Here is a 17084-nt window from a genome sequence, read left to right as displayed (position 1 = left end):
CAGGGAGAGGAGTGTCTCAGGTGTCTGCTGGTTTCTTCTCCTTTTCACATGCTTCAGTTTACCCAAGGGACAGCCTCCTCAACCTTACTCAGAGCTGCACAAGACAAAGCCTGGCTTCAGACTCCCCAAATCTGGCCTCATCAGCCATGAGAATGGTGGCACAGTTCACATGACTTTTTTGAGACACAGGCTCTCCTGGAACTTGCACTGCAGTCAGTCTTCCATTCTCCTCCTCATTTCCCAATTGGTTGAGATCATGGCATGCATCACTATACCCAGCAACTTTTTTTCTATTTCTAAATGTTCGAACATCCAGAAACAACCAGAGTGAGGTCAAGATCATGATGGGGAAAACCACAGAGATAGCCTACCCAAGCTGGAAACTCTTGGACTCTGGCGGGAACAAGCACAGGATCAAACTAGGTCCTCTGACTGTGGGTGACAGTCTGGGTGATCACCTGCATCTTCAAGTGACCATGTTCAGCACTGACTGTGAACATACCTATCTGTCCTGAAGCAGACAGCTGGAAGAGGCAGCCTGCTGGTGGAAGACACAGCCTACTAAGCCTTTGTCTCAGTATAGAAAATAAAAAGGAAGCCAGAAGTTGGCTTTTTGTATTACTTATCAGTTCCTCTTTATCTGTCTGCCTCTCAGGGAAGACTGTGTAATTCTTTTTCTCTCAAATTAATGAGTTTATTGAAGTTATTACAGGAGTATAGGTATGGTATTACTTATAGGAATATGAATAACTCTAATGTGTGGCATCACAAAGGCTCACATTAGAATGGGTGACTCATGAAGACTAGAACTCTGAATGTGTCTGCATGACTTGTTTGCAGGTGAATGAGACAGAGGGTCTCATTTCCTCAGTTCTCCTTAATTACACCTATTTAACCTTGGGAGCGGAAGGGCCTTGTTAATCCTGTACATTTCAGCTTTCCCAGCCATGGTTTAATTCCTGAGTATTATGAACCTCCTCTCTCTTTCCACAGAACTTTCTGAGACTTAAGGAAATAGTCCTACTCAGGGAAGAGCACATCAGTTGGATACTCAATATTAAATGATCAGTCCTGAAAACATATATCCTAGCTATACAGAATGATTGGTTTACATTTAGGAATATATAACTATATGGATACACACACACACACACACACACACACACACACACACACACACACATATATATCTTCATGCATATATATATATGTATATGAACATAGCAACAATTAATGAATATAGAGGTCATAAATTAGAAACAGAGCAAGGAGGAGTGTAGTGAGGGTTTGGAAGGATGAAAAATAAGAGAAAATAATGTAATTATTATCTCAAAAATAATAGAAAAGTATTTCATGTTATACAAAGGAAAATTGTTACACAACATTTCACCCATTCCTTAAAATGTTAGTTGTTTGTATAAGTTCACATTGTCCCATGGAGCTCTGCAAAGGCACTAAAGGCAAACACAAGTCCTGAAGTCCCTGGTGAATCAACCATTTTATGTTTGACCTCTTCTGTAAGCACAGCCCAGTGCTCTATCATGCCCAGTGAATTGGCCGCAAAGCACTGCTTCTCTCATATATATTTTATCAGGAAAACCCCATCCTTCCTTCATCATCTTCCAGTGTGTGTGAGACCTCTGCTTGTGATAACCAAGCATCCCCAACGCTTCCTGTGATCCAGTCCATGAGGAAATAATTTCTCTCAGATTTCATTAGATTACATAGCCTGTATTTCAAGGAGGTTTTTGTAAGTGGCTCACCTACTTTCCTACTTCTATTGCACTCAAATTGATCTCATCTGTTCTCATAGCCTACAATCCCATGAGCCAAGCTTTGACAGGAGGTTTCATTGATCTTTTGAAAGTCTTTTGTATCAAATAGTTGAGAGACAGAATGCTCCCTGACTAAGACAAGCTCTTTTTGCAGGCCATTTTAAGGCTATCAAATGCAAGTTCTAGCATGGATTTTCCTTTTCTCTGTATAAAAGGTTGAAACTAAGTGGCATCTTCTATCACTTTTATTTCAAACAGAGAATTACACTCTAATTGTATACAAGTGTAATGAATTTTGTCCTAAGGAATTTTAATAAATACAGCAGTTTCATATATGATCTTGATTTTTTTCTCTTCTGTAAAATTTCTGACTTATGACTTTTCTGGGTTTGAGTACAACTTTCCATTTCCATTTAGAAAACTCTACAGATTTTACCTCTTGACAAGAATTTATATAGTCAGAAAACATTTTTGTAAACTTCATGATAGGTTTTGGGCTCATTTTAAGCACAACTTGCATTTTTTAAACAAACACTCCTTTTCACAATACTTTTAGTGTCACAGTGTCAGAGATCTAAGGAACCTCATATTTTAGCAAGTACCAGGAAAGATAGGGATTATAAAGATTTTGGGGGGGAAAATATGGAGAATAAAACCTACAGAGAAAAGTTTTTTTATTTTTTATGATGTAATTAGCATTTTCTAAAGCCCTGTAAAAATTCAGGGAGGCAAAAATGGTTATAATATCCGGGATGAATAAGGGAAAATCAAGAAGAAGGAGAAATAAAAGAGGAAGAGTAGTTGTAGGAGAAGATGGATGAATGGATGGATGGATGGATGGATAGAGATAGGTGATGAAATAGATAGATAGATAGATAGATAGATAGATAGAGAGAGAGAGAGAGAGAGAGAGAGAGAGAGAGAGAGATAGATAGATAGATAGATAGGCAGAAGACTGACAGAGAGACAGAAACACAGAGAGACAGTTAGGAGTATATACAGTTTTCAGGCTATGCACTATAGTGTTTATTGGGTTCACCAAAGGCAGGATGGACTCAGAACATTTGTCCTTCTTCCAAATATTGGTCAGAGAACTAGGTATGGTTGAAGAACTCAGAATTTTTCTTTTAGTATCTGTAGCCCTTTAATTCTGGACAATTCTAGGATTTGTGTTTTCCAAAAATAGCCCTCAAATTTAATTCCATTCCAGTTGTCTCTCAGTGGTCCCACTTTTTTTTGTATTGATATGTGAGGTGAGGTGGGACAAATACTAGTCATCCAGGGGGCCCTGGCATTCTAGGCCCCAAGAATCTTTCTAAATGAATTCTCCAGGGTTTGTATAGAACTCTAGAAAAGGAATAAGGAATCCTTGTTGTAGCAGATGATACAGAGAGGTTGAGACAAAACAGATTGGGTTCTAGCATGGATTATTATAATGGAGAGGCAAGAGTTTCTGGTCCAGAAATATTAACAGGCTAGATACTCTGAAGATTACATTTAGATCACTTTTTTTCTCAGAGCTGAGGACCAAGCCCAAGGCCTTGTGCTTGCTAGGCAAGCACTCTACCCCTGAGCTAAATCCCCATTGCCAAAATTTTAAGGACATATTTTAGAGAAAAGTCAGAAGGAAATGGAGGATTTAAGACTACCAATTTCTGATGCCATCTCACAGATTTTCCAGAATGTGATGGGCTGATCATGTTTTTCTTTGGGGATGTTATTTTTATAAAGACAGCAAACTTAGTAGGGGGTTTCTAGCATTGAGCTCAGCAGCACAAGGACACCCCATTAAATAACTAGTCTGGAATCCTTTAAAGAGGAGATGCAGCAAGTTGATGAAATGAAATGTAGAAGTGCCTGCAGTTGAAAGGTCGGGATGAGATGGGTCACTCCAGAATGTTAATCAAGAAAAGTCAGAAGAAGGAAAATTAAATATAGGAGGAAGTCTGACAATGTGTGGGAAAAGTGTTTATTTGCTAATGCTTTGGTGATTGGTATTACACATCATCCTCGGAGTATAAAAATAATACAATGGGGATCCTTCTTTGAGAAAACATGTCCACATTTGATATGCTATTGTATATTAAGTTCAAGTCTCTGAAATCTTGTAAGAAAAAATGGAACATCATGGACCATGTTTCTGGAAAAAGAAATAGAGAAGAATTACTGAAGCAGATTTTGGTTGGAAATATGTTAAACATATATATGTACCCATAAATGTATATACATACAAAATCACGAGAAACAAAATCAGTAAAAACAATCCAGACAGGAGTCCAATGGGGTCTGAATATTGATAAACACAAGTATCTTGATGCCTACACTATCCACTTAATTCAAAATTCAGGCTGTCGACAAGGACAATGCTGTTCTGATGAGGATGACATCAGGGTTCCCTTTCTAGCCTTAATCATTGGGCTGTAGATGGCAGCATTCAGCATTGGAGTGAACACACTGTTTACATCACCAAGCCTACTGTAATTCTCTATGTTAATGTGTAAGAGAAGAACTGAGGCAAACTGACAGTCATGTCCTAAATATCAGGCAGACCAGCTTTCAAGCACCAAATGCAAATCATGGTTATCTGAAATATCAAGAGTATGAATATAGCCTCAGTGTAGTTTCCAGTGGTCTTTTGTCACCTTCAGCTTCTGACTCTGCATTTTAGAAGTTATATAGACAGAAGAAATTACCTCAATAATTTTCACGTATAAAAAGCAACAGTCAGATTCATGATGCAGTACTGCCTTGATTCATTTAATTATAACTCACATGGGAATATTATCAGTCAAATAAGAACACTAACATTTTCTTCAGAATTCCTCCCAACACATAATTATATTTTATATAAAACTTGATATCTCTGAAATGTTTGTAGCATATTACAACACTTGAAATAAAATAGTATCTTTTGGGCAGGACAGGACTACTGCACTCATGAACTTCAAGGTCAAGCCATGAACATTCTAGTATGGAAGAGAAAGGTGTTCACTGGCTCAAACCCCTAACTGAGAAGCTGGTGGCAGTGGGTGGCTTTTGGAGGAGGAAGAGTCAGTTTACTTTAGGGTGCTGATGCCAGGTAGTTTGAGCAAACTCAGTGATGGCTCTAACACATGAGCATATGGGCATGCAGTGCTGCCTTACATAGATGATTTAAAACAAAACAAAAGTCATGGATTTAGTAATGTTGGGATTAGCAAAGTGGATCAGGGCCCATTTGTGAGGAATGAGTGGTAATATGATCAAAATACACTGTATGCATAGATGAAATTCTCAAAGAATTTTAAAACTGAATTATTTAAAAGTTTGCAGTTCAATAGCATTAAAATCTGATACAAATTTTATCTTTTTATGTTATAATTTAATTTAATTTTACATATCAGCTATGGATTCCCCTGTCCTCCCTCCTCCCCACCCTCCCTCCAATTCACCTTCCATTCCCATCTCCTCCAGGGCAAGGACTCCCCAGGGGATTCAGCTCAGACTGGTAGATTCATTCAAGAAAGGTCCAGTCCTCTCCTCCCTTCACCCATGCTAAGCAAAGTGTCCCATCATAGGCCCCAAGCTCCAAAAAGCCAGCTCATGCACTAAGGACAGGTCCAGGTCCCACTGCCTGGATGCCTCCCAAGCAGATCATGCTAATCGACTGTCTCACTTGTCCAGAGGGCCTGATCCAGTTGGGGTCTCCTCAGCTATTGGTTCATATTTCATGTGTTTCCCATAGTTTAGCTATGTGTCCCTGTGCTTTTTCCAACCATGGTCTCAACATCTCTCGCTCATACAATCCCTCCTCTTTCTTGCTAACTGGACTCCCAGAGCTCCACCTGGAGTTTGGCCGTGGATCTCTGCATCTGCTTCCATCAGTCATTGGATGAGAGTTCTACCATGACAGTTAGGTGTTTGGCCATCCGATCACCAGAGTAGGTCAGTTCAGGCTTTCTCTTGAACATTGCCAGTAGTCTATTGTGGAGGTATCTTTGTGGATTTCTGGGGACCATTCTAGCACTTTGCTTCTTCCTATTCCCATGGGGTCTTCATTTGTCATGGTCTCTCTTTTCTTGTTCTGCCTCTCTGTTCTTGATCCAGCTGGTATCTCCCACTCCTCTACACTCTCTTTCCCTGATCCTTGCCCTTCATTACCGCCCCACGTCTGTAGCTAAGTTTTCCTGCCTGGCCCACAGTCAGGATAAATCTCTGACACCCGCCAGTCCCACAACCGCTCAGACCCGACCAAGTAAACACAGAGACTTATATTGGTTACAAACTGTATGGCCGTGGCAGGTTTCTTGCTAACTGTTCTTACAGCTTAAATTAATCCATTTCTATTAATCTATACCTTGCCACGTGGCTTGTGGCTTACCGGCATCTTTACATGTTGTTTCTCATCATGGCGGCTGGCAGTGTCTCTCTCACTTAGCCTTCCACTTCCCAGCTCTATTCTCCCCCTTGTCCTGCCTATACTTCGTGCCTGGCCACGGGCCAATCAGTGATTTATTTATTGACCAATCAGCAACACAATTGACATACAGACCATCCCACAGCACTTCCCCTTTTCTTTTCTTAAAAAGGAAGGTTTTAACCTTTACACATCTCCAAAGTCAGCTTGGTATATTTGGGAATTTGGGCGTAGCTTCTCTTATTACTTCCTGCTGGAGGGGGGTGCTGTATCTTATGGGGACACAAAGAAAATTTTAGGATTATGGAGTAGTCCATGAGGGTGTATCGTCTGAGCCAGTTGCCTTGAAACGGTTCTGGATGTTGGATCATCTGGGCCATGGTGTCATCGGAGACCTTTCAGGTGGTCTTGGCTGGTCAAACCTGATGTATCTTAATCTGGAACAAATCCATAGCCTCTGGCTTTCTGTGGAAACAAAAGAGACTCTTTTCCAAAGCAACATATCCTTATATCCAAATTTTGAAGACAAGGTACCTTTAAAATATACATTTTGGAATAACTCAACAGCTTTTGTAATCAAATGTTTTTCTTCAGTTACAAATATCAAAGAGAACATAATCCAGATTTTCTGTGTGGTAGCCATCTTTACGTGGCTTATTTTTTTATATTAGCTTGAGCCTATTGCTTTGAACTGAAATGGCGCTGGCGCACTTCAGCTTCCCAACATGGCGGTGATACGTTTTCCGCCAGCTCTGGGAGCCATCAACTCTCAGAAATAGTGGGTTTATGCTTCTATCAAAGCAGCGTGTAGCCCCAGAAACCTCTTTTTGTTTTGTTTTGTTTTGTACTAGCAAAGGCTAAATCCACCACACAGCTTAATGTGCCACTTGCAGAGACCTCATTCCCGCCATACTGCAGGTCGAGCATGCATGCACGCTAGGAACCCGCCAGTAGCTCAAACCGGCAGGCTGCCGCTAACTTGAAAGGGACAACTAGGAACTGTTTTTAGCTCCATTTTAGAATCTTTTTACTCAGTTTTTAGGTGGAAACTCTTGCCACCACGTTGGATGCCATTTGTAGCTAAGTTTTCCTGCCTGGCCCACAGTCAGGATAAATCTCTGACACCCGCCAGTCCCACAACCGCTCAGACCTGACCAAGTAAACACAGAGACTTATATTGGTTACAAACTGTATGGCCGTGGCAGGCTTCTTGCTAACTGTTCTTACAGCTTAAATTAATCCATTTCCATTAATCTATACCTTGCCACATGGCTCGTGGCTTACCGGCATCTTTACATGTTGTTTCTCATCATGGCGGCTGGCAGTGTCTCTCTCCTCAGCCTTCCACTTCCCAGCTCTATTCTCCCCCTTGTCCCACCTATACTTCGTGCCTGGCCACGGGCCAATCAGTGATTTATTTATTGACCAATCAGCAACACATTTGACATACAGACCATCCTACAGCACACGTCCACTTTGCTCATGTTTATCATCCATTTCTCTGTCATTGGGCGATCCCTGTGTCTTTCTTACAGTCCTCCTTACTAGGTAGCCTCCCTGGAGTTGTGAGTAGCAGTCTAGTCATCCTTTGTTTTACATCTAGTATCTGCCTATAAGTTAGTGCCTACCATGTTTGTCTTTCTAAGCCTGGATTACCTCACTCAGGATGATTTTTTTCTAGATCCATCCATTTGCCTGCCAACCACACAATGTCATTGTTTTTCTCTGCTGAGTAGTACTCCATTGTGTATATGTACCACATTTTATTTATCCATTCTTCAGTTGAAGGTCATCTAGGTTGTTTCCAGGTTCTGACTATCACAAATAATGCTGCTGTGAACATAGCTGAGCATTTGCCCATGTGGTATGATTGAACATTCCTTGGGAATATGCCCAAGAGTGGTATAGCTGGGTCTTGGGGGAGATTGATTCCCAATTTTATAAGAAAGCTCCATATTGATTTCCAAAGTGGCTGTACAAGCTTGCACTCCTACCAACAGTGGACGAGAGTTCGCTGTGCTCCACATCCTCTCCAGCATAAGCTGCCTTTAGTGTTTTTGATCTTAGCCGTTCTGACAGGTGTAAGGTGGTATCTCAGAGTTGTTTTGATTTGCATTTCCCTGATGATTAGGGATGTTGAGCAATTCCTTAAATGTCTTTCAGCCATTTGAGTTTCCTCTGTTGAGAATTCTCTGTTTAGTTCTATAGCCCATTTCTTAATTGAACTGTTGGGCATTTTGATGTCTAATTTCTTGAGTTCTTTATATATTCTAGATATCAGCCCTCTGTCAGATGTGGTGATGGTGAAGACCTTTATCGATTCTGTAAGCTGTCACTTGTCTTGTTGACCATGTCCTTTGCTCTACAAAAGCTTCTAAGTTTCAAGAGGTCCCATTGATTGTTTCTCTCAGTGTCTGTGCTACTGGTGTTATATTTAGGAAGTGTTCTCCTGTGCCAATGCATTCAAAACTACTTCCTACTTTCTCTTCTATCAGATTCAGAGTAACTGGATTTATGTTGAGGTCTTTGATCCACTTGGACTTAAGTTTTGTGCACGGTGACAGATATGGATCTATTTGTAGCCTTCTACATGATGACATCCAGTTATGCCAGCACCAATTGGTGAAGATGCTGTCTTTTTTCCATGGCACAGTTTTCATTTCTTTGTCAAAAATTATATGTTCATAGGTGTGCAGATTAATGTCAGGGTCTTCAATTCAATTCCATTGGTCCACATGTCGGTTTTTATGCCAGTACCAAGCTGTTTTTATTACTGTGGCTCTATAGCAGAGCTTTAAGTCAGGGATCGTGATGCCTCCAGAGGTTGTTTTATTGTACAAGATTCTTTTGGCTATCCTGGGTTTTTTTTTTCCATATGAAGTTGAGTATTGTTCTTTCTAGGTCTGTGAAGAACTGTGTTGGTATTTTGATGGGTATTGCATTGAATCTGTATATTGCTTTTGGTAGATTGCTGTTTTATTATGTTAATCCTGCCTATCCATCTATCCATGAGCATGGGAGATCTTTCCATTTTCTGACATCTTCTTCAATTTCTTTTTTCAGGGACTTAAAGTTCTTGTCATACAGGTCCTTCACTTGGTCAGTTAGAGTTACCCCAAGGTATTTTATATCATTCGTGGCTATTGTAAAGGGTGATGTATCTCTGATTTCCTTCCCAGCCTGTTTGTCAATTTTATATAGGAGGGCTACTGATTTTTTTTATCAGTATCCTGTATAATCTTGTATCCTGCTATGTTGCTGAATGTGTTTATAAGCTGTATGATTTCCTTGGTCAAATTTTTGGGGTCACTCATGTATACTATCATGTCATCTGCAAATAGCGAAATTTTGACTTCTTCCTTTCAAATTTGTATCCCCTTAATCTCCTTATGTTGTCTTATTGCTCTGGCTAGAACTTCAAGTACTGTATTGAATAAGTATTGGGAGAGCGGACAGCCTTGCCTTGTTCCTGATTTTAGTGGAATCACTTTGAGTTCTCTCCATTTACTTTGATGTTGGTTGTTGGCTTGCTGTAAATTGCCTTTATTATGTTTAGGTGTGTTCCCTGTATTCCAAGACCTTTATCATGAAGGGGTGTTCGATGTTGTCAAATGCCTTTTCTGCATCTAGTGAAATGATCATGTGGTTTTTTTTTTCTTTGAGTTTGTTTATATGGTGTATTACATTGACAGACTTTCATATGTTGAACCACCCTTGCATCCCTGGGATGAGGCCTACTTGATCATGGTGGATAATTGCTTTGAGGTGTTCTTGGAGACTGTTTACCAGTATTTTATTGAGTATTTTTGCATCAGTGTTCATGAGGGAGATTGGTCTGTAGTTCTCTTTCTTTGTTGCATCTTTGTTTGGCTTGGGAATCAGAGTAATTGTAGCCTCATAGAAGGAGTTTGGTAATGTTCCTTCTGTTTCTATTGTGGGAAACAATTTAAAGAGTATTGGTATTAACTCTATTTTGAAGATCTGGTAGAATTCTGCACCAAAACCATCTGATCCTGGGCTGTTTTGGTTGGGAGACTTTTAATTACTGATTCTATTTCCTTAGGGGTTATTGGACTGTTTAAATAGTTTATCTGGTCTTGATTTAACTTAGGTATGTGGCACCTATCCAGAACATTATCCATTTCTTTTAGATTTTTCCAGTTTTGTGGAATAGAGGTTTTTGAATTATGACCTGATGATTCTCTGGATTTCCTCAGTGTTAGTTGTTATGTCTCCCTTTTCATTTCTGATTTTGTTAATTTGGATGCTCCATCTCTCTGCCTTTTTGTTAGTTTGGATAAGGGCTTGTCTATCTTGTTGATTTTCTCAAAGAACCAACTCTTTGTTTCATTAATTTTTTGTATTGTTCTCTTTGTTTCTATTTTATTGATTTCAGCTGTCAATTTGATTATTTCCTGGCATCTATTTTTCTTGGGTGACTTTGCTTCTTACTGTTCTAGAGCTTTCAGGTGTGCTGTTAAGTCACTAGTGTGAGATTTCTCCAACTTCTTTATGTGGACATTTAGTGCTATGAATTTCCCTCTTAGCACTGCTTTCATAGTGTGCCATAAGTTTGGGTATGTGGTATATTCATTTTCATTGATCTCTAGGAAGTCTTCAATTTCTTTATTTCTTTCTTAACCCATTGGTGATTCAATTGAGCATTATTTAGTTTCCATGAGATTGTAGGCTTTCTGTAGTTTTTGTTGTTGTTGAAATCTAACTTTAAACTGTGGTGGTCTGATAGAACATAGGAGGTTATTCCAATTGTTTTGTATCTGTTGAAATTTGCTTTGTTGCCAAGTATGTGGTTGATTTTAGAGAAGGATCCATGAGGTGCTGAGAAGGTATATTCTTTTTTGTTAGGATGGAATATCTGTAGATATCGATTAAGTCCATTTGAATCATAACATCAGTTAAGACCTTTATTTCTCTGTTAAGTTTAGATTTGGCAGGTCTGTACAGTGGTGTGAGTGAGGTGTTGAAGTCTCCCACTATTAATGTGTGGGGTTTTATATATGATTTAAGCTTTAGTAATGTTTCTTTTACATATGTGGGTATCCTTGTGTTTGGGGCATAAATGTTCAGAATTGAAACTTCATCTTGGTGGATATTTCCTGTGATGAGTATATAATGCCCTTCTTGATCTCTTTTGATTGATTTTAGTTTGAAGTCTATTTTGCTGGATATTAGGATGGCCACACCTGCTTGCTCCTTAAGACCATTTGATTGGAAAGAATTTTCCCAACCTTTTATTCTTTGGTAGTGTCTATCTTTGAATTTGAGGTGTGTTTCTTGTATGCAGCAGAAAGATGGGTCCTGCTTTAATATCCATTCTGTTAGCGTTTGTCTGCTTATAGGTGAATTAACTCCATTGATATTAATGGATATTAATGGCCAGTGATTGTTCATTCCTGTTATATTTTTGGTGGTAGTGTGTATGTACTTCTCTTCTTTGGGGTTTACTGCTGTGGTGTTTTTCTATTGCCTGTGTTTTTGTGGGTGTATCTGACTTCCTTAGGTTGGAATTTTCCTTCTAGTGCTTTCTGTAGGGCTGGGTTTGTGGATAAGTATTGCTTAAATCTGGCTTTGTCTTGGAATGTCTTGTTCACTCCGTCTATGATGATAGAAAGTTTTGCTGGGCATATTAGTCTAAGCTGGCATCCATGGTCTCTTAGTGTCTGCATTATATCTGTCCAGGTCCTTCTGGCTTTCAAAGACTCCATTGAGAAATTGGGTGTTATTCTGATGGCTTTGTCTTTATAAGTCACTTGGTCTTTTTCCTTTGTTGCTCTTAAATTTTTTTTCTTTATTCTGTATGTTTAGTCGTTGAATTATTATGTGGCGAGGGGACTATTTTTGGGGGGGGGGGGTCTAGTCTGTTTGGTGTTCTATAGGCTTCTTGTATCTTCATAGGCATTTCCTTCTTTAAGTTGGGAAAATTTTCTTCTATGATCTTGTTGAATATATTTTCTGTGCCTTTGAGTTGGTATTCTTTTCCTTCCTCTATCCCTATTATTCATAGGTTTGGTCTTTTCATGGTGTCCCAGAGTTCTTGGACATTTTGTGTTATGATTTTTTTGGGCATCGGTATTTTCTTTGACTGATGAATCCATTTCCTCTATTGTATCCTCTACACCAGAGATCCTCTCTTCCATTTCTTGTATTCTGTTGGTTATGCTTGCATCTGTGTTTCCTGTTCATTTACTCAGATTTTCTATTTCCAGCATTCCCTCTGTTTATGTCTTCTTCATTGTTTCTATTTCCCTTTTCAGATTTTGGACTGTTTCCCTCACCTGTTTCATTGCTTTCTCATGGCTTTCTTTAAAGGAATTATAGTTTTCTTCTGCTTTATTTGTCCTTTCCTATAGTTTTTTTATAGAGTTCTTCCCATTTTTTGTTTGCTTTTCATTTTCTTTACTGATTTCCTCCACTTTTTGGTTTATCTCTTTCTCAATTTCATATTTGATTTTTTCTTTAAAGGCCTCTAGCATCTTCATGATGCTATTCTTAAGGATACTTTCTTCTCCTTCTTCCACTCTGTGATGTTCAGGTCTTGCTGTTGGAGGAGGGCTAGATTCTGGTGTTGCTGTATTGCTCTTTATGTTGTTGTATGTACTTCTGCTTTGACATCTGCCCATCTACTCGTGGATTCATTCTTGGTTTTATAAGGGCTCTTGGTCTAGTCAGAACTGACAGATTTGGCATTTCAGGAAGCCTCTCTTGTATAGATGTAACCACCTTTTAAAATAAGAAACACAGAGTGGATTCAGACATGAAAGCCAAGAGGTCAGAGCAATAGGTAAGAGCTGAGATTAAAAACCTTACCCTTTACTGCCGCTGCTGTCCTACCTCTCCACAAGAGAGCTACTTCCTGTGTGTTTGTGCTTTTTATTGACTTTCTATTCTGCCTTCTCATTGGTTGTAAATCCAACCACATGACCTCCTCATCACTGCCCATCTGTACAGACCTCCAGGTCTTCTATGGTTGGTATTGAGATTAAAGGCATGTGTCTCCATACTGGCTGTATCCTTGAACACACAGACATCGGCCTAGCTCTGCCTCCCAAGAGCTAGGATTAAAGGCATGCAGCACCACCGCCCAGCTTCTGTGATGGCTTGCTATTAGCTCTGACCCCCAGGCAACTTTATTTATTAACATGCAAATAAAATCACATTTCAGTACAATTAAAATATCACCATATTTCCCCTTTTCTATTTTAATAGTGCTGTGGGATGTTCTGTATGGCAAATATGTTAATAAATAAAACACTGATTGGCCAGTGGCCAGACAGGAAGTATAGGCGACACTAACAGAAAAGAGAATTAAGGGAACAGGAAAGGAAGGAGGACACTGCCAGCTGCCACCAGCACAAGCAGCATGTGAAGATGCCGGTAAGCCACAAGCCACGTGGCAAGGTATAGAGTTATAGAAATGGGTTAATTCAAGATATAAGAACAGTTAGCAAGAAGCCTGCCATGGCCATACAGTTTGTAAATAATGTAAGTATCTGTGTGTTTATTTTATAAGTGGGCTGTCGGACTGCCAGGGCTTGGCAGAACCCAGAGAGAGAACTCCAGCTACTCTCTTGGTCCAATGAGAGGTGGTGGATTCTACTTCTCAGAAAGCCACTCTTGGTCTAATCAGGGCTGGCAGATTCCCTGTCTCCTGATGTTACTCTTGGTCCAATGACAACTCTTTCCAATGAGAGCTCTCTCTTCCTCTGGGCCAGATGGGAGCTCCCTGGGCCAAATGGGAGCTATCTGGGCCTGATGAGAGCTCTCTGGGCCAAATGGGAGCTCTGGGCCAGATGGGAGCTCTCTGGGCCAGATGGGAGCTCTCTAGGCCAGATGGGAGCTCTGGGCAAGATGGGACCTGGGGGCTGGTCTCTAAGTCTCAGGAAGTGGATGGGGTCTGTGGTAGATGGGTGTGGCGGCAGGGCATGTAGATTTCAGGGTCCACTGGGGAGTCTTAGAGAAGGGGAACCTTCCCAGTGGAGCCCTGCCTGCTGGCCATCAACTAGGGCCCAGTTGGGCGGGTCTTCCCCCAGGAATGGCTGGGCCCGGGCATGGGACCTAGGGCCAGGCCTCCCTGGTATGATCCCAGACACTCACCTCTGGTCCAGATGGGAGCTCTGGGCAGGATCCCTTTATCTTTTCAAAGAAAAGTGTGAGACAGTCACTGTCACCACAATTCAGATTTTTGACTTTGGACTAGAAGATTTTTTTTCTGCAGACACAGATGGTCAGCCTGGCTCAGTTCATTCACTTATGCTTTTAACTATCTTCTTTTTACCTTCCTTAGGAAGAATTTCATAATGCCTGTGATTATTATTGAGCATTTCCACAAATGTTTACATCATATTCAGGAAAAGGTAATCTTAAGTGGCATTTCATTATCTTTCTTTGGTGAATAAATATTTGACTGTGAAGTACCCTGGAACCTAACTGAAACATGAACAATTAGGAAGTTGTGTGACTTCGTTACTTAAGTTTTGTTTTGTTTTGTATTGTTTTTTTTTAAGACACGATTTATTTGTATAACTTTGGAGTCTATCCTGGAACTCACTCTGTAGAACAGGCTGGCATTGAAGCATTTAATTAATTTTAAGAAGAATTCATTACTGTTTATTTATTCCCTGTGGGCTCTGTAATTATTTTGGATACCTTCTGTCTTAGTTAGGGTTTGTATTATTATGAAGAGACACCATAACCACAGCAACTTTTATAAAGGAAAACCTTTAATCAGCTGTGGCTTACAGTTTCAGAGGTTTAGTCCATTGTCATCATGGCAGGACATGGAGGCATGCAGGACATGTCAGGACATGGAGAAGGAGCTGGGAGTGGAGAAGGAGCTACATCTGGACCCCACAGGCAACAAAAGTGCTCTGAAACACCAGGAGTGTCTTTAGCATAAGAGGCCTCAAAGCCCTCCCCCACAGTGACATACAACCTCCAACAAGGCCACACTTACTCCAACAAAGCCAAACCTCCTAATAATGCCACTCCATATGAGCTGATGAGGGCCTGTTCCATTCAAATTGCCATTCCTCCAAGGTATCCTTAGAAGGGAGAATTGAACAGTTTTATTTGTTGGCTCTAATAGAAGACGTTTTTTGAAGAAGAGAGAACTTTTTTTAAAAAATGAGAGTGTTATCATTTGGTTGACAAATAAGAGTTTTAGAAGAAAAATAGTAAATGCAGGAGGAAAAATACTTTTTCCTTCTACCCACATTTAGTCCCTTTTTGGGGACTCCATAACAAAGCAGAGACAGAGAGGAGAAAAGCATGGAGACTTACCTAGTACAAACTTTCACAACACCAGATCCTTCCCAAGGAAGGAAAGCCCTCAACAAGTGCTGAGACCTGAGATTTTATACTGGAGTTGATGACAAGTGGAATGTTATAGAGTGTGTGACAAAATAAAACCATTATGAGCCAAGCAGGTGAATGGCAAATAGTGAGGGCTTTTGGCTCCTGTCCCCTGTGTATGCCTTCATCAGTCTGTAGCTATGAGGCTGCTCCTTTCTTTCCTCCATGGAGGGACATGTGGTGCTTCTGACCTGTTTCAGGAAATGTCAGGAAGCCCTTTCTAGGTTTTATGAGCAGCTTCAGGGTAAAAGCAGAGTCCTTCCTCACATTCATTCTTTGGCTCAAATTCTCCCCATGACTAGCCACCATGTTTTGAGATAGCATATTCTGAGCACTATCAAATATTAAATAAAGCCAAACGTCTGGGTATAATTTCCGAGTGAGTAGTTGCATTCATATAGGTCCTGAAATACAACATTTAGAGCGATTATGAATTTAAACATGAACATTAGTATATCCTGTTCTGTGCACATTATTTTGCATCATCTTTTCAGTAATTGTTGTTTAAAAAGGATTGAGAGACTAAAATGTATTCGTTAATTCATCTAATTGGAATGTTTTTCATTAAGTCTTTGAGACTTTAGGATTTAGAAGGTTAACTTCTGAAGTACCTTAGAAATTTTATTTTGACACTTGTAATATTATATTTAGATATGTGTGAACACTACTATAACTGATTAAATGCTAGAACCTGGACTGTCCACAGGGCCATACATAGCACTAGTAACCCATAGTTTTACAACAGAAAAATGCACGAGAAACACAAGATAGATTCTCAGAGGCACAATGCCAAGAAGGAACATGCCATTTCATTAACTCACCCTGGAATCTTGCTTGGTGATTTTTAGTATTCAGTGGTGGTTTTCATTATGAACTCACTCACCTGCATGGCAGAGTAACTTCACTTTTGCCTTTTCCTGTCTATTACTCTGGGCAAGCAGTTTCTTCCAGCTAGACAGATAACAGTCCTTCCTTCAAGAATCTTACCCCCAGGGTTAGCTTTAATTAAGAGCATCCATCATTTGAAACAAATGTCTGCACAAATCATTCACAGTGCACTTTGATATACATTGTTCTCTAAATTTCAGAACCATAAAAACCCCTCTAAGACAAATCCTCAAGTTGATCATGAAAAGTACCAGGGAAGGGACACTGAGATGACAAGGTAGGTGAAAAGAGAGAATTTCCTCCTCCCAGTTTGTTCCTTTGTCTCCACATGAGCAGAATGACAGAATAGTATGGCATGTATTGTTTGTCACCTGTCTGTCTGTCTATCTATCTGTCTGTCTATCTATCTATCTATCTATCTATCTATCTATCATCTTCCCCTTCTCTCTAAATAAATACATTGTTTTTAAAGTACCCATCAGTAGATTTCCATATATTCATCATATGAATGTTTATTTTTAAAATGACTGAATAAACAAATACTGTTTAAAATCATGGGAAAATCACCTTTGCTAGGAGATAATAGTTTTTAACCATAGCCAAAACAGAATCTGCCCCTTAACTTTGTGGATATGAAACTCTCAATCCTTCCC

The 17084-nt window shown here is 39.9% G+C and overlaps 2 protein-coding genes and 1 long non-coding RNA gene across 4 annotated transcripts in view; 2 read left to right on the top strand and 1 right to left on the bottom strand.

The window, feature by feature from the left end:
* Positions 1-2108, top strand: part of Nopchap1 (NOP protein chaperone 1) — a 155060-nt gene extending 152952 nt beyond the window's left edge. Inside the window, exon 6 of the mRNA XM_052752970.1 lies at positions 4-2108. The gene's annotated coding sequence lies outside the window, so the exon portion shown is untranslated. The remainder of the gene's footprint in view (positions 1-3) is intronic.
* LOC128119610 (disks large homolog 5-like) overlaps positions 1-17084 on the top strand; it is a 44936-nt gene that overhangs the window by 11244 nt on the left and 16608 nt on the right. The window lies entirely within an intron of this gene.
* Positions 7921-16625, bottom strand: LOC128119623 (uncharacterized). The gene is made up of 2 exons (XR_008221590.1): positions 15162-16625; positions 7921-12912 (listed from the first exon to the last, which is right to left on the bottom strand). It is a non-coding gene; the product is annotated as an uncharacterized LOC128119623 (long non-coding RNA).

Source organism: Peromyscus californicus, unplaced genomic scaffold (genome assembly GCF_007827085.1).
Source record: "Peromyscus californicus insignis strain IS unplaced genomic scaffold, ASM782708v3 Scaffold_24__1_contigs__length_46423439, whole genome shotgun sequence".
Taxonomy (NCBI): Eukaryota; Metazoa; Chordata; class Mammalia; order Rodentia; family Cricetidae; genus Peromyscus; species Peromyscus californicus.
The sequence above is the reverse complement of the archived record's forward strand: the minus strand, read 5'-3'. Positions and strand labels throughout refer to the sequence as shown.